At 57.4% G+C, this 22,522-nt stretch overlaps 1 protein-coding gene across 3 annotated transcripts in view; it reads left to right on the forward strand.

The window, feature by feature from the left end:
- Window positions 1-6,205: 6,205 nt before the first annotated feature.
- Window positions 6,206-22,522, forward strand: part of SRC (SRC proto-oncogene, non-receptor tyrosine kinase) — a 36,196-nt gene continuing 19,879 nt past the window's right edge. Inside the window, exon 1 of one of the 3 annotated variants that reach the window (XM_074553844.1) lies at window positions 6,206-6,476. The gene's annotated coding sequence lies outside the window, so the exon portion shown is untranslated. Of the gene's footprint in view, window positions 6,477-16,701; window positions 16,831-22,522 lie in introns of those variants that run through there. The other 2 variants (XM_074553845.1, XM_074553843.1) reach the window with 2 other exon arrangements.

The raw sequence follows: 22,522 nt of genomic DNA on the forward strand, positions 1-22,522 counted from the left end.
CATGGGGGATGATTTGTTTGGGAAGCATTCCCTTTCTCCCTGGCCACAGCTGTGGGCTGTAATCAGTGTTTGCATTCCTCCTCCAGCTGACACTCACTGCAGGTCCAAGGTCCAGCTCTTCTCTGGCAGTTTGTGCCTCTGAGTGCTGGTTTGTGGGGGTGTTTTCTGGCTTTTGGTACCCAGGCCACTGTGCAGTAGCTGCTCCAAGTGTTTCCTGCTTGGAGCTGCAATTGCAGGGCAATGCAATCAGCTTCCTGCCTTTCCCTTGAAATTCAGCTGATTTTCCCATGTCATGGTGCTTCTTCCCAATTTGTGGCTTTTCTGTCACCATAAATCACTCCTCTTGTTGCTTCCAGCCTGTAAACTCACATCCACTGCAGTAGTTCTGTCCTTGCAGACATTTTACCTGCCAGTGACAGTGAGCATTACCTGCTGTCATCAAGGACTGATAGAAAGAAGGAGCAGGTCCAGGAGCACCCAGGATGGAGGAAGGTGTCCCTTTGTAAATTTTGGCAATGGTTTTTTCAGCCAGCAGATGTAACAGCCAGGGAAGGAATTCTCCCTGCCTTGGGAGCCCTGGCTACCCCTGGAGAGCTGTGCCAAGCCATGAGGAGCCAAACCCATCCCATACCAAACTTCTGAGCTGGTGAGGAGTGGGTGCTGTGGTGCTGCATGTGCCCCACACCATCCCCCAGATCCTGCTTCTCACCACCACACACAAGATTTGTCTTGAGCAATCCCAAACCTCTTTCAGTGCCCACTTCCCTCCTCACAGCTTCCCTGGTTTCATTTACTGCCTGCAGGCCCCTGTGTGACTTTGATGTCCTTTGCAGTGCCCACTTCTCTCCTTCACAGCTTCCCTGGTTTCATTTACTGCCTGCAGTGCCCTGTGTGACTTTGATGTCCTTTGCAGTGCCCACTTCTCTCCTTCACAGCTTCCCTGGTTTCATTTACTGCCTGCAGGCTCCTGTGTGGCTTTGGTGTCCCTTGCACTCTGCTTGCCATCCCTGGGAAACCACAGGCCAGGTGAGGACTCAGTGATGCAGAGCAGGGAGCACAAAGGCTGATGGGCTCCTCCATGGCTTCAGTCCAGCCTTTCTGGCTGCTGGCTACAAGGTAAACCTGCTTTGGGTCACATTTTAAAGCATCTGTTGCATGGTTGGTGTCTCTCATTGTGTGAAAGGAGCTCAGCTCCCAAATGGGGAGCTGTGGGTGGAAGGGCTCTCACTTCTCCCTATCTCCAGCTCCAGACAAGGAGCTGTGTCTTTAGCATGGTGCTCTGCTGGAAGTCCTGTTGGCACAGCATTCCTTTTGTGTGAAACCTGCACAAGGGACAGCTCCATGTTTCTTGCCAGGGGCTGTCCCAGAGCTGCCACCCCTGTGTCAAGTCCAGCCAGTCCCAGTGCATGGACTGGGGCCATGGAAGGCCCCAGCAATGGCCTGAGACATCTCCTATCTGGCCCAAGCTAAACCCAGGTGTCCCTGGCTCCAAGGCTTGTTCCTGCTGCCTTCCCTTTGGCTGCTCTTGTGCAAAAGCCATCCCAAGCTTATAAATTCACCTTGCCACGAGCCAAAGTCCAGAGTACAGCAGACACCATCAGGCTCTGCAGGCAGAGCTGCTTGTGCAGCTCCAGGAATCAGCTCCAGACGTTTCCTGCTGTCATTTGTGCCTCAGCTCTGGCTGAGCAGGCAGGATCCCTGCTGGAGCTTGTGGGGTGACATCCCTGGGGCTCCCTGAGGGCAGCCCTTGCCCAATGCTCTAGCCAAAGGGCCAGGCTGCAGCTGCAGGGCTGTGTGCAGGAGAGGCTCCTCGTGGCTGTGGTTCCATGCTGCAGCTCCTTGTGATGCTGTGCTGGCTCCTTTGGTGAAGCAGATATCCCCAGTGTCAGATCTGGGCAGGAGGAGCACATTTTGAGAAAAGGTACAAGCAGTTCTCATCCCTACCTCCCCCCTCACTTAACTTGTTTTAAGCTGATCTGGGATCCAAGCATCACATGGTTGAAGTTTTTCAGATTCAGACTGTGGCCTCCTCTGCCCATCCCTCGCTCCAAGGACCAAGGCTGGATGATTAAGGGGAAACACCCTGGTGTCTGCTGCAGCTCTGCCTGCTCAGGCCAGCTGGGTGCTGGCAGGGAGGGAACACCCCAGCCCTGGGGCAGGGTCTGCTGGATGTGGCTACCAGAGCTCTGCACCAACCAGCCATCCTCCGCTGCTCTGCTCCCAAACCAAGCCAGGAGCAGGGCCATAAATCTCATCTGCAGGAGCTTCCCTGAGCTTTTCTGAATCACTCTTTTTTTCTATGGATACTAAGACTGGCCAAAAAGCAGAATTTCCATGCTGGGAGATGCCAACATTTGTGTGTGGCTTTCATGCTGAGCTGAGGCAAGAAGCAAAACGTGTCAGATTTTTGCCCAAACGAGCTGTATTCCAAGATACTTAATTCAAATTATATCAAAGCATATTTTATCAGTCAGAACCCTGACAGGAAATGTTGTGCCTTTATTGACCATGCAGATAATTTCAGCCCACAGCTGTTGAACTCAGCGCCTCCTTATTAAATATTTGCATGTCACCGAGTCAGTGGCTTCCCCACAGCCCTTTCCCCCAGGGAATTTTGCAACGACACTTCCTGGCAGGGGCTAAGGGCCCCTTTTGCATAGCAGATTGTCACCACACTGAGAGACACAACAGGTCCTGAGTCCTCCTGGTAATTTCTTCTCAGGTGCCCCTTTTTATCCTATAAGCTGCTGGTGATTGCTGCTCTTGCAGCCCTGATGCTCAGTGTGGGAGAGAATGGCCAGAATGAGCATTTGTAGCATGAAATATTGCCAAATGGCTCGTGCTGCAGGGTTATTCTGGTCAATCCCCCTCAGTAAATCAGCTCCTGAGCTTGAAACTGCAGCTTCCCTAACAGGGCTGATGGTGCTGATCATTTCCCATCTCACACTCACTATTTGCAGGGCTGTAAACTCAATCATAAAATCTCAGGGCAAGAGCCACGGCTGCCTCTCTCTCTGTCCAGCATCTCAAACACAACCATTATATTATTAATAGTAATAATTCCTGCAACTGTATTTGCAATTTGCAGGGAACAAAGTGCAGCCTCAGGAACAGAATCCAACAGACAAAACTTATTCACGCGTGCCAAGGGGATGCTTAAAAATAAAGCTGGCTGGAGATGAATAGATGTTTTGTTGTAAATCCACAGTTACTTTGGGGAGGTCAGGGCTCAGATGAAACACTGGACCCAACAAGCACCCTCTTACCTCACAGGAGGATTTCAGGAGCCCTGTGGAGCAGTTTGATCTGCACACCTGGAGGGGAAGGAGCCAAGTACTTGCTTACTTACTCATGAGCATGACAGCATCTGCCCACAGTAACTCTCATTCTTCTTGTTGCTGATGAAACTCGTGTAAAGGTCAGCAAGAAAACACAGAAATACCTGAGCGTGTCTTCATTTCTTTTTAAAGCATCTTTTCAAGCGTCCTGTAATAACCAAGCCACTGGAAATACTCAGTGCTACTTTTGTTCAAATTGAAAGTATCTGGTTTTCAGTTTCTGTAACCCTCTTCCTCTCTCTGGGGTGGGTTTTATCAGCGCTATTTAAAAGTGAAGAATCATATCAAGAAAACGAGTTTCAGACGAGAGACCGAAATCTCTGGTTGGGTGGAAAAAGCAGCAATTTGCATTAGACTGCTTAAAGATAAATATTTGAAGAGAGGTAGGAGGCAAAGGGAAGTGGGTGGCCGGGGGCTGTCAGGCTGCAGACCTCATGTCTGAGCCAGGAGTGTCCTGAGGTGAGCTGGGTTGTTTAAATGGTCTTAAATCGCACTATCACCAGCACTGTGTGTTTAATGTCAGCCCTGTGAGGGCACATTCCAGCATTTGAGACCAAAAGATAAGAGTCTGGGTTTAGACAGTGTCTGTTTGTAAATTTAGATTTGCACATTGGCATCATCTTAGAGGAAGAAGAAGAGTTTGTGTCGTGGACTTGGTCTGGCTGTTGAAAGGCTCAGTGCTGTGGGTGTTTGCCTTGCAGCCATGGGCCGGCACCGCCAGAGATGGGAACTCCGATTGGGAGGACAGCCTGCAGAAAAGAAGCCTATTGCAAAAGAGAAAAACAAAATACAAATATTTATAAGTCATAATTGCATCTTAGATTTGGGTCTGCATCCAGCAGAGGCTGAGTCATCCTCACCAGCTCACCCGGGGCTGGAGCCAGGTCCCCACTGCCCCGGGGTGTTCTCCCCTCCGGCTGAGCTCGGGGCTGGAGTGGGAGCTCCTGGGACAGGGAGGGACAGGGGAGTGTCCCTGTGCGGCACAGCAGGGACAACGTGTGGGGCTGCCAGGCATTGTGTGACCCCCTCTATCCCCTATGTTACATCTGTGGGTGAGCAGAGCAGTACCCCACACCACCGGGTTAATCCCTTCATCCCACATGGGATGAAGAATCCCTCCCTCCACAGTTGAACAGCAGAGGGGAGGGCTAAGAATTAACACCCCCAAGCCTGCGGTTGATGCTGCGGAGGGGAGCAGGCAGGGCTGACCCCCAGACCACACACACCACGGGTGTCCGGGGAGCCCGGGCGGCCCGGGGAGGGAGCCCCGAGGGAACGCGGCTCCTGCCCGGCCGCAGGGACCTTATCAGCGGCAGCTCCTCCCAGGGAAGGGCCCCTCACAATGTGCTGGCCACGGCTGATGGATCGGCGCGTGCATGACTCCCCGTTCCTGGTGACTCATGGATTCGCTGGCCTTCGCCAGTGTCATGGGAAATATTTCTTTAATAACTCAAAAGGCGGGGGGGTGGGGGGGGGTTGGAGGGGAGAGTGGGAAACAGAAAGAAAAACTCCACCACATAGTTCTTTCAAAGTTGTTAACTTCCCAAATTGTTTCTGAAATGTCAGATCTTGCTCAGAGGAAGGAGGGCTTTTGAAAAAGCCCCGCGGAGTGGCTGCAGTGGGTCCGAGGGGTGGGCAGGGACGGCAGAGGCGCTGCTGGCTGTGCAAATACAAGGGTCACTGCAGCTGGCCGGCAGCCGAGCGTGCCGCATAAAAGAGCTGAATGTGGGTTTAAGGAGTGGACTGCTTCACCCCCTTTCTTCCTGGAGGATAACGTGACAGGGAACACTTCAATGGATCGCCAGTGGGGGAGGCGGGAGGGCTGCCAGCGCCGCTGAGCTGGTCGGGCAGCCCCGACGGGCTGGGTGCAGGCATCGGGGCACCCGGCAGAGCCTGAGCCCGTGTGTGCACCCCGGTGCCAGGGCAGAGCTGGGCATTTCCCACCTCCCGCTGCTGTGCTGCTGCTGCAAGGGGAACGATGGTGGAACTGTCCCTGTGTGCCCACCTGCCTGAGTGGAACTGAGGGGCACACACACACACCTGAGGGGGTGATGCTGCCAGCTGGGGGCTGAGCCCCCCAGAACACCCGCAGCTCCACTCTGCCTCGGTTTGGATCCGACCCCGGCTCCAGGGGCGCGCAGGGGTGGGAGATATTAACCCCTAAGCGGAATGGATGCCCCAACAGAGAACAGACACCGCTGGGTGCCTGTGCTGCCTCCAAAGGGCCCCACAAAGTTCCCCGGGTTCCCAGGGAGGCACAGGACGTGGTTTATCTTTGCCAGCTTTTCCATCTGAAGTTTTGCCTCCTTCCGACTTCACAGAAGGGGGAACGTGGGTTGCGGTCCTCTGGGAAGGCGAGGTGTCCCTCCTGGGGATGGGGAGGAACAGAACCTGACAAAACAGCATTTCCCCCGCAATTCGCCCTGTGTTAGAGCTGTGAATAAAGCGAACCGCAACCCAGCCAGGAGGTTCCAGCCTCCTGAAAATCACTGTTGTGTTACCAGCTCCGGCTCCCAGGTGCCACACAAGCCAGCCCGCCGGGACGAGCAGCGCAGGGCTCGGGTGGGAGCACCCCCAGCCCCTCACCCGCGGGGCGACGGGCCCCGGGGACCGCGGCCGCCGCTCCCACGCGTGTCCCCGGCGCAGCCAGGCGGTTCCCCCGCCGCGGGCCGGGACGCGCCGGCAGCGCCGGCGGCGGGGGCGGCCCCTGGCCCGTGCGCGCCCCGCGGAGCCCGGCTGCCCGGAGCCTTCTCCCTGGAAAAAAAAAAAGCCACGGAGGGAGGGGAGGGGCTGCTGCTGCCTTTTCCCCCATCCTCCGTTTCCGGTTTGCTGCCATATTACTCTCTTTTTTTTTTTTAATTTTTTTTTTTTATTTTCCCCTCCCCGTGGTGCTCCCCCCCGCCCCGCAGAAGGGGTGAGCGGGGGCGGGCGAGGCACCAGCGCGCCGGGGCCGCGGCGCTGCGCGATGCTGCTGCCGGCGGCGCAGCGCTGAGCCCGGCCCGGTGCGGGGCGGTGCGGGCACCGAGCGCGGCGGCGGCGGCGGGGGGCGGCGGCCGCGCCCCCGGCGCGGAGACAAAGCCGGGGCCGAGCGCTGGAGGCGAGCGGCGGGGGCGGCCCCGCTCCGCGGACAGGCGGGAGGTGAGTGCCGGGCAGCCCCGCTGTGGGGCAGGCGGGGGTGCCACGGTCCGGCAGCGGGCTCCGGCGGGCGGGGGTGCCCGGGCTCCGGCAGTGCAGCCGGAGGGGGATGTCCGGGCTCCGGGCATGGGTTCTGGCGGGGGATGTCCAGGCTCCGGCCGTGGGGTCCGGCGGGGGATGCCCGCAGTGGGCACCAGCGGGGGGATGCCCGCAGTGGGATGCCCGCAGAGGAGTCCGGCGGGGCGGCGGGGAAATACCCGCGGTGGCCCGAGCTGGTTGTGGGTCCGCTCGGGGATGCTGGCAGCCCGGCAAGGAGGCGATGGCTCCAGCCGAGCGTGCCCAGGCTGCCGTGGGGCAGCTGTGGGTCCGGCATCGTGCGGTATCCTGGCTGCGGGTCCCCACAAGGATGCTGGCGCTCTGGCGCGGGGTGTCGGTGGGGCGGCGGTGGGTCCAGCGGGATGCACATGCTCTGGTGGGACAGCCGTGGGTCTGGGTGGGGGTGTCTCTGCCCGGCGGGGCAGAGCTGGGGACACCGGGGGTCCGGCGGGGCGGCCCCGCCTGCCTGCAACTCCCCTTTGTTGTGCTCAGGGGCTGTGGGGGACCCCCGGGAGCGCAGGGCGGGGACAGCCGGGCTGTATGTAGGCCAGGACATGAAATATTCATCGCCCCCCTGCTTTGATGTCTCGTGATCCGCTTCCCTTGTTGTGTTTGTTCACCGGTGATTCTGCGGCCAGTGTCCAGCCCTGGTGGAGCTGCCGAGTCGTGCCCCTCGCCGTGCCCGCCTGGCTCAGCTGCTGGGGGGCTGCAGAGCCCCGGCTTCTCCCATTTAAGACTTCATCCGGTCGGGAAGTTCCCCGTCGCAGCCTGGGCGATCCAACCCCCCGTGTGTGGCTGCGAGTGGTGGCAGTGGCGTGTCCCCACTGTCACAGCCCCCGGTGCCATGGAGGAGCATGGTGGGCTTTGCCCTGAGGCACGCTGGGGTCGGGATGAGGTTTTATCCTGCTCACTGCCCAGACAGGCTGTGCTGCATCCTGGGGCCGCTTGGGATGGACACGGGAGGCAGCCTGCAAGGCTGAGGCCGTGCACAGGGCTGTGTGTGTGGGGACAGGTGTGGCAGGGGGCTGTGTGCATGGGGACAGGTGTGGCAGGGGGCTGGCATCTTGTGGCACCAATCCTGGCATGGCCGTCTCTGGTGCTGGGCATCATGTCAGGGAGCTGTGCAGCCTCGTGTGAGACCTGCTGGACTGAGTGCGGATCTGCTCCACCTCCCTGTGTTTTGCTGGCCTGCACAGTGCACTCCTCCCTGGTCCTTCCTCACCCCAGTGGCTGCTGTGGTGTGCCAGGGCTCAGCCCTGGACTGGGTGCCAGGAAGTGACTGTGGTCCTGGTCCCGGTCCCAGAGATGTTGAGCAGCAGTAAAGGCTGTAGGTGGCAGGGAGCAGGTTGTGCTGCCCTGTGTGTGCCATGGCCCGGCCTCCTGGCTCCCCAGAAGTGATGCAATGGAAGGGACATGATGTGATGTGCAGCCAGGGGTCCCTCAAGACAGGGGCATTAGGAGCTGGGGACAGTGGAGGGTACAGAGCTCCCTGAGGTGAGCTCCTGCCTGTGCAGCAGGGACAGGACAGCCCAGCACATATCCAGCAGTGCTCTATGAAACTGAATGAAGGTGGTAACAAAACACTTGATTTCTCTTTCTCCTGCTTGGCTGGTGCTCCCAGAGGAGGAGGTGCTGGGGATCTTTGTTGCTCTCCTCTCAGCCGAGGAGACACCCACTTCCAGCATGACCAATGCAAGAACCGAGTCAGGACAAACCTTCCCAAGATCCAGCATTAGTGATGGGAATCCTTTTGTCCCTGCCACACTTGGAGATGCCCCTCAGAACCCAGTGGCTCAACATGTGCCCAGGCCCCCTGTGCAGCAGGTGTTGGTCAGACAGTCACAGGGCTGCCCAGGAAGGCATGAGGAAGGGGATGAGGAGGAAGACATGAGCAATCTTGCACTTTAAAGCCATATCCTTTCTGTCATTTTCACTGTTGGGCTGCTCTGACACCTTTGCCATAGAGTTTGATCCTGGTTTACCGGTGCTAAGCCACCAGCTTCTGCTGGCTCCAGATCCACCCAGAGCAAAACCATGGCACTCATTGTCTGAGCCAAGGCTTGTGTCTGTGTCTCTGTAATCATTAGCCAGTTAATGCTCATATATCAGGGAGGAACGCCTTTGCTTAGGAGATCGAGGGTCAATTCTCACTTCCAAGCTTTGACCTGGGAGCAGCAGGGCAGGGGCTCCTCTAAACACCTCCTGGCTTCACCAAAACAGCCCAAGACAGGGTTATTTACGGGCTACGCAGCAGCAGCAGGGAAGGGAAGTCCGATGTTCCCTGTCTCGATCGTTAGTGGCCTTGCAGTGCTCCCTGTGTGATGGAGATGCCCTAATGATAGCTCTGCCCTTTAATGACTTTGTGCCAGAGTGATGGAAAATCAGGGAGGTTCCACGGGGAGGCAGAGAGGGCCATCCCAGCCCCTGGCTGGGGAGAGGGGGATGAGACAAGGAGAGCGCTGCAGTGACCAGCCAGTGTGGAGGCTCTGCTGCAAAGACAAGAGGGTCCTTTTCTGCCTTGGTGGCACGGAGGGGACATCAGCAATCCTGAGACAGGGTGGCCTTTAGCAGCATGGGCAGCTCCTGCAAAGCAGCATTATTTCACTGGACTCACTGAGGCAAGGAGGGGATGGACCATGGGGCTCCCACGCCTTCAGAATCCCATCTGCCTCTCCCTGTTACTGCTGTGGGATCCTGCCTGGCCTTTGAAGTCATCACAGAGCTAAACTCTTATTTAATGAGACCTGAAGGACTTGGTCCCCAGCCTCTCATTTGAACAACCAGCAAATGCCTGTAAGATCTTGAAAGAGAAAAGGTAGGAGGGAGCAAGCAGCCTGCACCTCCTCCCAGCATGTCTGAGCAGGGGGGACCCATGAGCATCCCTGGGACAAAGCACTGGACTCCTGGCACGGCTGTGGGAAATTGGACAGCCCATCTGAAGTGCTATTGTTTCCTGTGCTGTCTATTTTGCAGCTCGGTTTCCAACTTGTTTCTTTATCTCTTGGAACAATTTCCCATGTGAGCTCACATCCGCATCTCGCCCTGGAGCCCGCCTGGAGATGTGTCCAGCATGCATCCCATCAGGAACAGCCTTGTCAGACAGCAGCACACCCCTGCACCTCCCTGCAGAGGGGAGCCCTTGAACCCTATGCCTGGAGAGCAGCTCGGACCTGTGGATGGAAATAACCATCCATGCATGGCCTTTCCTGGGACAGGAGCGTGGATTGTCACTGTTTCCAGTCCGAGCTGCTCTTCCCGACTGCCTGTAGCTGTGGGTGGTGCACTCCAGCTCCCCAGGGCTCGTGTCTTGCTGAAGTTTCCACCCATCAGCAGAAAACACACCGTGTCACGGGGCTGCTTTAAAGCCTTTGGTTCCTCTTTGCTTAAATGGGCAGCAAAGTGGGAGATAGTCCAGTACATCACAGAATCGTGGGCTGGTTTGGGTTGTAAGGAACCTTAAAGCTCATCTAGTTCCAGTTCCCCTGATCATCTAGTTCCACACTTGCCCAGAGTGTGCTTAGGAGGGCACCCAGGCCCCCAGCTCGGTGCCAGGTTGGCACAGTGACCTTGGCACTGGCTGTGTTGGGAACCAGGGCACATGGCTCTGCACACGCGCGCCTCGCAAAGAAAACCCTGAAACAGATTTCAGGAACAAATGTGGTTTGAACCTGGGCCAGGAACCAGGACCTGCAAATCTGCGTGTTGCACTGACTTCCCTGCAGGCTATGGATCTGCTGGCTGCTCTCACTGGGGAGCAGGGAGGGGTTTTCAAGGGCTGGGGGCTGGCCAGGCTGCCGGGGGCATCGCCTGCTGGGCAGGGTGAGACTGGTCACCGAGTTTAACTCAGCCCTTAAACAAATCTGCCCAGCTCCTTGTAGTCTCAGTGGAGATGCAGCATCTGAAATATCCATAGGATGGCATGTGAGATTGGTGGGCTTGTCTGGAGAAATGTGGAGAACAGAACTGTCTGGATGTTTAAAGTAAAAAAATAAGAAATGGGGGCCGTGTGTAGCAAGCTTGCCCTCACCTCACAGATATGGCCTCATGCCAGGAGGGCACTGGAATGGCTTTGGGGTCCGCAGCCAAGAGGGACATGTGTGATTTGGGCTGTGCTGTGGTTCTTTCCCTGAGCTGCAAGGCTCACAGGCTGGCCCTGAGTTTCCCAGCCCATGCTTGACCTGTCGTGGTCTCACTCCTGTGACCGGGAGGTTTCAGCTGGCCCTGAGCCCCCTGTGCTGAGAATGGATGGATGGATGGATGGATGGATGGATGGATGGATGGATGGATGGATGGAAACCTGAATGCATGCTGTGCAAATAGCTTCCACCCAGTGCAGCTGCTCCCATCCTTCCTGACTGTGCTTGGCAGCCTTGGCCACCAAAAACCTGAGGGTAAAAGCCCATTGCTGCATTGCCCCCTCTACCATGGCAGAGGTTAACAAGTCCAGCCTGTCCTGAGTAATGTGTCCCCCTCCCATGCCACACACCAGTTTGAGGGCAGCATGAGAGGGTCAGGTCAGTGCTAAATTGATCCTAAAAATATCTCACCTCGGGGCACCCTTTTGCAGTATTTGGGGTTGGAGGCGTAGCATTGTGTCTGGGTTTCACTTCTCCACTTTGCTTTCCCACTGCATTCCTCAGTTTCCCCTAGGAACACCTGAGGAGAAGCTGTTGTTGGAGTTGGTGAGATTTTACACAGAGTGTGTGCCTCAGTTTCCCCTTCTGCCAGCCCCAGCTGCACTGCCCTATCCCATGCACACACCATGGGTAGATCCTCCCTTTAGGCAGGGCGGACAGAATCTGATCTCTGTGAAGCACAAGCACCTTCCTCATCCTCAGCTGCAGCTGCAGCCAGTGCCAGAGCAGCGGGGTCAGGCAGTGCTCTCTTCCTGGGCTTCCCGTGTCCCCGGGTTGAAGCATGTGCTTGCTGACTTATGCAAAAAAAACTACACAGAAAGGCTCTTGGAGCCACTCCCTGCTCAGATGGGCCCTTTCCTTCCCCTGCCCATGGGGCAAGTGCTGGTGGGGCCCTGCTGTGCTGGGAAAGGGATTGGGAATCCTTGGGACAGCTGCAGGGAGCTTCCAGTGAGCAGCCTGCTGCACCAGGCCGGGAGGGTGACATGGCATCAGGAAGGGTGCAGATGTAGTTGTGAGCAGGGTCAGCTCCATGCTCCAGTGCCATGAGCAGCTGAGCTCAGGAGTGTGTGGGGTAGGAAGGCTCAGGCTGCTGGGAGCAGTGTGTGTGGCTGGGGCTGGGCAAGGAGGGCAGCAGCTGCCTGCCCACCTGGCTGCCTGCACAGGTGTCCCCAGGGGTGTGCACGTGTGTGTGCACGCTCACCTGAGCCCTCTGGGTGGTTTGGGGTGGGCACAGCTCTCCTGTTCCCATGCTGTGGTCCAGGGAGGCTGTGCTGAAGGCACTGTGAGCCACAGATGATGGGAAGCAGAGGATTCACCCTGCATCCCTTTGTCCCTGCATCCCTTCAGTCTGTCCCTGACTGAGGATGAGCAGCACAAGCAGGGGCTGGAGAGGTGCTGTGGGAGGGTGCAAGGTCCACGTGTCACTGGTCACATCCACCTCACCCACAGTCCATCTCTGCTCCCCACCACAACTGCAGAGCAGTGCCAGAGGTGTGCAGAGCCCAGCTCTGCTCCAGGAGTGACAGGGATAAAAGACACCAGCTCAGCATTTTTCTTTGTTTTTCATCTGCTCAGGTTGTTGATAGTGAGCACCATCAGGGGCTGCACCTCCCAGCTGGATCCTCTCTGGTGTGAGCATCCCACTCACCACGGGAGCAGCTGGCAATCCAACACAGCATTTTGGACTTGGAAAAGCTTTTTGGGGCTGGCTGATCTCGCTGTGCCCCTCAGGACCCTCCCTGGTTGTTCCTCTGACGCATCCTGAGCGATGCTTTGTTTTGGTGGTGCAGATGGGAGTGGCTGTGAGGACCAGCATCTCTCAGGGCTCTGTTGCCAGTGATGTCCTCGGTGTTCCAAGGCCAGAGCCACGGTCCATGCTGTGATCACTCATGTGGGACCTGCTCCCAGTCCCATCCATGCCCATGGGGGTGGAAGGAGTTGAGTGTGCACTGACCCTGCTCATCGAGTCCTGACCTGCAGCCACACATAGCATGTGGACATTAGGGCTGGTGGTCCCATGGCTCCCCAGAGCATGGGGCTTGTGTTGGGCAAATGCCCCAAAGTCCCAAAGTAACCCTGGAAAATGATCAGCATAAATTTGATAAATGTGCTCTGTGGGATCCTGCTTATTTATTTGAAGATGTTCAGGGGTCTGCAAAGTGGGAAGTGGTTGAAATCTGTGACAGAAGAGCCTTGGTTTCTGCTGGGCTTGTCCTTCATCCCCTCCCATTGCAGTGAGCCCCAGCAGGTGTCCTGCCAAGCCTCCAGCTGGGAGAGGGGCAATTCCCAGCCCCATGGCTTTGTGTCACATACCCACAAACCCTGCCAGCATTTTCCCTTGTTTTCCCCAAGAGTGTTTCAGTTCCTGTTCCATGTCAGGAGGGCTGTGGGAGGTTTCCTGCCACGGGGGTCCTACAGGACCCCTCAGCAGGGCTGATGGGGCTGTGGCTCTGGTCATGGAGGGCCAGAGGAGCCCTGGGAGCTCCTTGCCTGGCTGGACTGGATGGGCTGGTTTCTCTGAAAGGGGAAAATGTTTTAGCGGTGACGCCAGCGTGGCCAGGGGTGGTTGTGACTTGCTCAGATGTGGAGATTTTCTGCCTCCTGCCTTCCTTGCCCCCTTCCTCCCCCTGCCCTGGAGATTTGCCGCCTGCCTGCACTGCTGTCTTGCCCAGGTCAGAACGGGTGTGTCAGCCCTGCAGCCACTGTTTTATCTGGATCTGAGACACCTGTGAGTCACAGCAGCCTCCTGCTGCCGCCTGCCCCTTCCCCAGGAGCTGGGCAGGGCACGGGGTGGGCTGGGTGCTGCCACAGCCATGCCCCCACAGCCCCCAGGGTGGATGTTCACTTCCAGAAAGCAGAAGGAAACCGCATTTCCTGGAGCCTGAGGCTGCCTGTGCAGGGAGAAGCGCTGCAGAAATGGGGAACAGAAATCACCCCTCTTCCTCCAAGGGCCAGCTCGTGTCACCAGGTCTCCAGTGGGGTCAGTCCCTTGTCCTGGTTCTTTGCCTGGAGGATGGAAACAGCAGAGCTGTGATGGGCCATGGGAAACTGGAGAATTAAGTGCGAGCTCAGAGGTGCCAGCATGCCCAGGGGCCAGTGTTAAAAGGGCACATTTTAAGGAGAGCTGAGCCACAGGGCTGCTTTGGGGAAGCATTGCCCCATGGCTCCAGGCAGTCCTGGTGGCCAAGAGCTCCAGCTCCGAGTGCCATTCCAGCTTGACATCAGAGGTTCCCTGCCCAGCATTGTCTCTTCCCAGCCCCACAGGCACTCCTGCCCTTGGAAGCATTTCCTTTCAGTTTCCTTCTCCCATACTTGGCAGGAGGAGAGCGGTGCCCTCATCACCTGCCTGGGAGAAGCCAGCTCAGGTTAATGCAGGCCAAGGGCTTTGTGTGCCTTGGAAAGCATTTGCTGGAGCTGGTTGGGCAATTCCTGGCTTTGGCTGGTGTCCTGATGGGAATGCTGAAGTGCAGACCTGAGTCAGGCTGGGAGGTACTGGGAGGCATCCCTGCTCTGACCCGGAGCACAGTCAGGCTGTACAGCACCCAGCCAGCTCTGAGCATCTCCTGCTGGGGATCCCACCACCCTTCCAGTCCCTGTGCCTGTGCTGGACCACCCTCAGGGTGAGAAATCTTTGTGTTCCCTTCTGTCATTGTTGGATGTCCCTATAGTGCAGAAAGCATGCACCCACACACTGACAGGTCCAAAGATGGTCCCTGTTAGTCCCCAGGCCTGCTGCAGCACAGTGACAGGGATGTGACAAGGTGTGGCAATGGCCACCTTCCCTTCTCACATCTCTCAGTGCAGAAAAGGCTCAAAACTGAGTGCTCAGCTCAGCACCAGCAAGCACAACTTGCAGCGCATTTGCTTCCTGCACCCAGCTGCTTGCATTGTTTCAGGGAGATAAGGTTTGTGGCTTTATGCAGGATGGTGCTTGGGGGTGCCCAGGGTCAGGATGCCCCTGCCCTGCCTGGTTTTGGGGTGCTGTGGGGGTAGGGGGGCACAGCCTGCAGCTCTCTGTGCCGCTGATGTTGTCAGAGCCACTGCCCATCACCCCAGCAAGCCAAAATCTGCCCATGGAGGGGCTGACCCTGTGATGGCTGGAAGAGCTCAAGCTCTCAGTGTGCTTGCTTGGAGTTTCCCAGTTTCTTGGCCACATGAACATGCAGAATGTGCTTGTGTGCTTCTCAGGCTTTGTTTTGGTCTTTCCAGCTCCCTGTTTTGACATGTCTTTTTGGAGGCGTTGTGCATCGCTCCTGCCCGTGCTCTCCCCCGTGCTTAGGGGGAGTGAATTTGGATGGTTGATCTAATTATCCTTTCCCCTTTCATGAAGCACTGGCCTCTGTCTTGGGCTGTGGAGCTTTAATTAAGATGGTCTTAATTTTAACAGGAGTTGACAGGGCCAGAGAGGAGGAGTTGGGACTTATATCTGTGGGGAGTGTGTTGGAACTTACATCTCTGCTGGGCCCCTGCACAGCAGCTGCACTGCCCTCCCTGCTCCAGCCATTCTTTCATCTGGAAGAGCTCTCCATCAGCTGGGGGAGCCAGGGGAAGGCTGGACTGCCTTGGCTCAGATGCCTTCATCATGCTGTTACTGGGTGAAGCGGAGATCAGGACTGGGGACACTTGCCTGTGGCTGCTCCTGGTTGGAGCTGAGAGATGAAGTGAGCATCCCTGCATTGTTCCTGCTGTTTTAGGAATCAGTGCAGGTGAGAAATGAGTGTCCTTGTGGAGGAGAAGGGCTGCAGGCACAAGCCAGACGTGTCCTCACTGCGTCAGCCGGGCAGGGACAGGGTCTGCAGCATCACACCCCATTTGTGGGGCTGGGGCAGCAGCTCCCCCTTCTCACAGCTCCTGGGACTCATTGCAGTGAGCCTGGTCCCAGCCTGGCAGAAATGAGCCTGTGTTCCCTGTCCTGTGCTGAGCAAAGCCCCATGACAGGGACAGGGGACAGGGAGTGTCACTGGCTGGACACAGTGACTGTGTGTTCAGGTGGCAGAGGGGATGGGCTGAGCCAGGGCAGCCAGGCTGTCCCCAAATCACGGGGGCTGTGCTGCTGCTCGCTGGCCCCCAGCTGGAATGCTTGCCGTGGGAAAGGGCAAAACCGGGAGCATCCCCTGGGACCGAGGGGGAAACTGCTCTGTGAGCATATCCGGGGCTGTGCATCCACTGAAATGTGGGGAGGGAGCAGAGAGCGAAGCAGGGAAGGGGACAGGGTGCCACCTTAAGATGATTGAAAGAATCCTCTATGATTGAAAGACCACCTCGATGCCATGGTAATGACAGCATTGACCAAGCTGGGACTTTACCCACAGCACTGACCCTGCTCTCTGGGCAGCACTGCTGCCACTTGGTGCCACCCAGGCAGGGGGACACGGGGGATGGCAAAGTGCCCTTTGGCTGCCTCCAGTCCGGGACCTCTGGTTGAATGCCCCCCTTGCAGGCAGCTTCCATTGATCCCGCACGGATCTGGCCCGGCTGGCCCTGCCCTGGCCGGGAGGGGCTGGTTGTGTGCCAGGGGATGGATGGAGGGGCTGGGTGTGTTCGGGACCGCCGCTCCGTGCCTCTCCCTGTCCCCGGTGCCGGCTGCCATGGGCTGGGTGCCGCCAGGCTGCTTTGTCTCGCCCGCCGTCCCGCACGCTTCATTTTTCAGTCTGCTGCGAGACAGTTGCCGTGATTAATCTCACCGGGGCTCTGCGGGCTGAGGACACGGCTCAGCTCGTCTCTCTCCATCAGTGCCGGGGTGCTGGTGCTCCCAGCCCCTCGCCCCCTGTCCCCCAGCACCCCCACCCTGCTGCGGGCAGTGCTGCTCAGCACCCCCGGCTCTGGAGCAGCTCCAAGGACTCCAATCCTTTATTGCCAGAGATGTTTCCCTCCCCAAAGCTCGGTGTCTGGTGCTGGGCCCCAGCTTGTCGCGGCATTTCCCAAGGTTTCTGCCTGTGCCGTGTTTTGTCTGCTCCCAATCAGTGTCTTTTGTTAGTGTCTTTGCGAAGGCGATAAGATCGCTTCCCCTGCGCTGTCAGCCTGCCCGTACCACGGCCATTGTATCCTTGAGCGATCCAGGAAAGCAGGAAAGCAGCGGGAGCGGGACTCGCCGCGGAGCTGCCAGAGCATCTCTCCTCGGGGAGGTAGGGCAGGGGATGGAGCCTTTTCCTGCCATCCAGCTTGCCAGTTAATTTTTTTGGGGGAGACAGCCCGGAGCGTGGGTGTTGGGCGGCCCAGGTGGCATTTCCAGCGCCGGCAGCGGGGAACGGGGATGCCGCTGCCTCGCGTACCGTGATCTGATCCGAGCTGAGCTGTGCAGCCGAGTGTGCTTCATTTTTAATTGCTTTTGGAGAGGGTAGGACTGGGCTGGCCTCTCCTTGCTGCGGCCTCTGCCCCGGGCAAGTTGCTCAGCCCTGGCACCCTCCCCTCTGTCTAGGGAGGAATGGAGGCAGGGAAGACCCCAAATGCAGAGCCAGCAGCACAGGAGGTAGTGGGGATGGCAGTGCTGGTGTTCTCTGAGCCTGGCTGTGGCTGTGCCAGTGATGTGCCGGTGAGGATGGCAGCCCCACTGCCAAGTGAGCAGCAGGGCAGTGCCAGGTTTTGCCACATGTGCCAGGCTGCTGCTACAGCAGCCACCTTCAGCCACCAAACAGTCAAATCTGTCAGCATGAGGTTGCTGGTGCATCCATCCACCCAGGGACCTGCCCTTCCCCATCAGCAGACCTGGTATCTTGCTGCTCTGGCACATGGATGACCCCAGGCTGAGGCATATTTGGATTTTCCTCGTGGCATTTTTGGCTCTTTTTGGTCTAGTCATTCTTGTGGCCCGTGTCACAGCCTGTGTGGGGGCAGGGACACGGGCACCACGTGTGTACGTGGCGCAGCTTTATTTGTATGTGCTGCAGCCTGGAGTTGGGGCTGCAGCTTCCCCCCTGCATCCCGCTGTGCAATCATTGCCAGCCAGTATTTGTCAAGTACAAATTACAAACCATTCAACGTCTTAAAGAGCTGTCAGTCAGCTCCCACTCATTATCCTAATCAAATGCACTAAAAATAGTGACAAAACTTATTAGTAGGGGGAAGGGGAGGCCATGAAAACAAACCTGCGGTGGGGCACGGCCCCTGCATGCAGACACTGGGATATTCCCTTGGTATGAGGTGTGAAACCCGGGATGTTGCCCTTGGATCAGGTGTGAAACCTGGGCTCCAGCTGGGACAGGAGCCTGGTGGGATACTGCCTGGGGCCTTGAAGTAGGGTCTGAATCCCCTCTGTGCAGGAACAGGAGCTTCTTGGGAGTGCCTGAAGCCTCTGCCCAGCACTGGGTGAGGAGGGCTGGTTGGAGAGAGAATTTCCTTTCTGTCAGAGAAGAAGGAGCAGTTCCTGCAGGAGCTGAGGCTGGGAAAGAGTGGCAAAGCCAGGTGAGGGGCTGCCCTGGCTCTGCAGGGCCATGTCCTGCTCTGCTTTCCACCTGCAGCTCTGCCCCAGGCTGCTGCTGCTGACTGGGGTCCCCCCATCACACACACTTGTGACAGAAAACCGTCCTTTTTGAAAAATTTAGCTAAAACACGCTTTTCTGGATGAGTCAGGGCTTGAGCAGCACAGGTTGCTCCCATACCTTGTGCTTGGTTTGTCTCAGCTGTTGGAGCAGATGACTCATCCCGGGGGACGGAGGTCTCTGCTTGGTGGCCAGCCATGCCCTGCCACAGGTCGTGGCTGTCCGGAGATGGAGCAGCAGGGCTGGAAATGCTGGTGTGTCTGGAGGAACCGGCTTTGCTTTTCCCCTGAAAAATCCCTTGCTGGGCTGGGGGTGCCTCTGCTCGCCTTCCACTCTGGGACATGGCTTGGAGCCTGCTCTCCCATCCCCAGTGGGGTTGATGAAGTGGAGCAGGGAATCATCCCCTCGTCACACAGCAGAGATCAGAGCGAGCGGTGTGAGCTCGCCGGAGGGATGGCGAGGAGGAGGAGGATGAAGGCAGCCCTGGGCAGTGAACCATGGCATGAGGGGAGAGGGTGTCAGGGCTGCCATGGTGCTGATGCTCCCTCTCCTCGCAGGCTGCAGTGGGAGCTGAGCTGAGTTCTCTGGCAGCCCCTCCCCACCCCGCGGCCAGGCTGTAGCCGAAAGCACCGGTAAGACATCGCCAATGGCCCGGGCAGCAGGCATCGGGCTGCTTCACCTTCTGGGGGGGCTCACTGTGTGCTGTGCCACAGCCAGAGCATCCTGGGTGGGCTGGGGCCAGCTGCAGGTGCAGAAGGCACAGTGCTCCGTGGTGCTCCTGGTGGGACCGGCCAGGCTGGGGCTGGCTGCAGGTGCAGAGGGCACAACGCTCCGTGGTGCTCCCAGCAGAGCTGAGGCCCCGCAGCCCATGCCAGGGTGGTTCTGAAGCCTCTCAGCGCATGCCAGTGTTGGTTCTGAGGGTTCCCAGGTCATGCCGGTGATGATTCTGAGGCCTCAGCTCACTCTGGTGATGGTTCTGAGGCCCTGCAGCCCATGCCGGTGATGGTTCTGAGGTTCTGATGCCTCTCAGCCCATGCCCGTCCTGGTTCTGAGGCCTCAGCTCACTCCGGTGATGGTTCTGAGGCCCTGCAGCCCATGCCGGTGATGGTTCTGAGGTTCTGAAGCCTCACAGCCCATGCTGGTGCTGGTTCTGAGCCCCCACAGCCAAGCCGGTGCTGGTTCGTGCCGTGCCGCTGGCGCTGCCCCCCGAGCGGAAGGCAGGGAGTTCCTGCAGGCTGCGACGTGCCCGGGGTGCTAATCCCCGCCGCAGGAAAGCTGTGAGCCGAGCACAGGCAGCCCTGGCCATGCTCCAGCCCCCAGCACAAGCCCTGGGAAGGGGACAGGGGCAGTCCTGCTGAAAGGCAAGGGGTGGGGAGCGATGCTGAGCCCCCCATCCCAGCACTGTCAGCTGTGAAAAGCAGGGCAGAATCCCACTGGGCATCAGCCAGGCTGCCCTGGCTGGGTGCTGGTGGTGCTGAGCATCCCTGCAGCCTGCTGCGTGTGGAAATGCTGTATTTATTAGACATAAATTTATTAGACATATACACAGCATAGCTCCTGGCAATGGGTGTTTTTTGCAGTCTGGCTGCTGTCCCACAGCTCCCAGTGATGCTGCTGGGATGTGCTGGGAGCCACCACCCTTCCTCCTTTTCCCTTTGACTCTGGAGGGGTTTTCATTGGTTTTCATTGGTGACTGTGCCAGAGGCAGAGGGGTCTCTCCCTGGTGCCTCCCAAGGACCTGAGTGCACAGCACATTCCTGCTGTCATTAATCACTCCTTTGCCAGGCTCTTGCACAACCCTGCATTCTCTCAGGGGAATCTGCACCCTTTCCTTTCCGGCTGCCAAGGGGGTGTGGGAGCTGCAAGGGTTTTCTCAGGCCCCTCTCCTCCCTGGGGACAGGTGGAGAGCCACAGGGCTAAAGCCATAAAGCCACATGGTCGTGTAGGCTGAGTTACCCAGGACTCACAGTGGGGATGGTTTGAGGCTGCCGGTGCCCCTGGGCACAGTTTGGGGTTGCCAGCCTGTATTTTGCAGATTGAAGGCAGAGTGTGTAGATATTCAGATGCAAAGCAACAGGAGAGCTTGGAGTGGGGCTCTGCAGCCCCTTCCCCAGAGAGCTGTGGGCTCCTGCCTCCTCCTTCATCTTTGGCTCTTGCAGCCAAAGCCCTGCCAGAGCACTGTCCCAGTGACAAGCACATCCAGCAGAGCCCTTGCCAGGCAGGGTCAGCACCCAGGGCAGGGTGGGAGCTCTCCCTGCCCAGACTGCTGTGTGAGGAGGGATGAACTCACAGTTCATGGTGTTCCTGGCCAGGACATGACTGGAAATTGCACATCCTGTGCCCACAGGCTCACAGGTGTGCATGTGAGGACCCCCCTGTTTTAGGGAAGTCCCTGTCCTCTCTCTGTGCTCTGCTTCTATCTAATCTCTGGGCATATTGACTATTTTATACTTTGATTTCCTCAGCACACTGATAAATAATGACCCAGGCTCAGAAAATGTGTTTGGGGGACACTTGTGTCCCCAGAGTGCTGCTAAACCCACCACCCTGGCTGGGGTGTTTTCCTGTCTGGGGAAGTGCTGCTTGCAGGGGAAACTCTGAGCAGCTCTGCTCTGGCTCACTGTCCCGTGGGGAGTCACAAGCCACACGGTCACAGCCCTGCCATGCTCCCAGTTTTCTCCCTGCACTGCCACTGGCATCCCGGGAGCCCCAGCGGGTGCCAGAGCCCCGGGCAGAGGTGAGCAAGGGGCTGGCTGGGGACAGGGAGGTGGGGGCTCCTTGTCATCACTCCTCAGGTCTTACTCTCCCCTACTGCAACAAGCTTTTAAAGTGCATTTATGGGACAGACTGCTTCCCCTTGGCTACAGGATCTGCCTCTGGATTGCCAGAAGTGACCATTTGCAAATCCAAAGCTTTTATTTAATCCTTATTTGCTCTGAGACCCTCAAAGTCTGGCACAGGTATGGGTGGACTGAGTCTTGTGGCAGATAGAGGCATGGTCCCTCCTCATCACCTGCACCCACAGGAGGAAGGACAGCTCTGCTGCCCACTGGAGTGGCTGCTGGAGTCATACCCAGCACAGAAAAACTCAGCTTATTACATTTCCCAAACCATGGCAGGATCTGAGCCTGCCGGCACGGGTCACACAAGGACACTGCTGGTCCTCTGTGCAGTGTGGGAGCTGGAGAGCAGGAGATGGAAATTGTGTCTTTTGGGAAATAAGCCCTGATCGTCAGTCAAAGCCCTTGCTGTGGGAGGGGAGCCGAGGGGGACAGGGAGCAGCTTGTGCCTGGCACCCCTCAGCTTTCCCACAGCAAGAGCCAAGGCTTTGCCCCAGTGGCACTGGGGCTGTGCAGGCTGCTGGGGCTGCCCATGGCTCTGGGGGGCTCAGCCTGAGCTTCTCTGCAAAGCTGGGCTCAAAACCCTCTGCTGGATGAGGCTGAGCCCTCCCAAAGCCTCACTGTGTCCAGGTCTGCACCCCGTGGGCAGCAGCTGCCTCCTCTGCTGCTTCCCTGCTTGTTTTCTTATCAGAGATACTCTCCTCCCTGCTTGTCTCCACCTCCCTTTCCCCTCCTGCCATGCGTGATCTAGCCTAAATATTTCCTGCCATAGCTTCAGGACACTGCTGGGTATCCTGCCATCTTTAGAGACTGCAAATAATTCCCTGCCTTCATTTATGTCATTACCTTGAAGGTATTTATAGAGTGTGGTCTTGAGTGGAAAGGAAGGCTATATATAAACTATTTCACTATGTATAAAAGCGAGATCCCTTGGTCCTTAGCTGCAAAGTGCCTGAAACTGCTCCTGATTTAAACTTTTATCCTGTTGGCTGCATGCTTTGGACTTCAAAGGTCTGTCTTCAGTACTTAAATCCCCATCCTGGTAGAAGCTCATGTGTAGGAGGAAACACATGGGGACTACTGAGCTGTGCCCCATGGCAGGTGCCTGGCCCCAGAGCTGCCACAGTCTCAGCACAGGTCCAGATTCCACGCTCAGCATCTTTGTTCTGCACTCCCACAGCTCAGCGTGCTTCCCTCTGCTCCCAAAGCGTGTCCTGGCAGTTTCACTGCCTGCTGCAGCCACACAGGAGGTGTCTCCATGCTAATGAGGGGCAACGGTATCCCAGGGCAAGGGCAGCACGGCCAGACTGCCCAGCAGCTGCTGCTTGAACTGACTCCAGAGGTTGTTTCATTTCCTGGTGGGCAGGCATCTGTCACTCAGGCCCTGGGAAACAACTTCTTCTTCTTCACAATAATAATTACAATAACAACAACAATAATAACAACAATAATAATGATGATGATGATGATAATAATAATAATAATAGAAGCTCTCTGTG

Source organism: Zonotrichia albicollis, chromosome 17 (genome assembly GCF_047830755.1).
Source record: "Zonotrichia albicollis isolate bZonAlb1 chromosome 17, bZonAlb1.hap1, whole genome shotgun sequence".
Taxonomy (NCBI): Eukaryota; Metazoa; Chordata; class Aves; order Passeriformes; family Passerellidae; genus Zonotrichia; species Zonotrichia albicollis.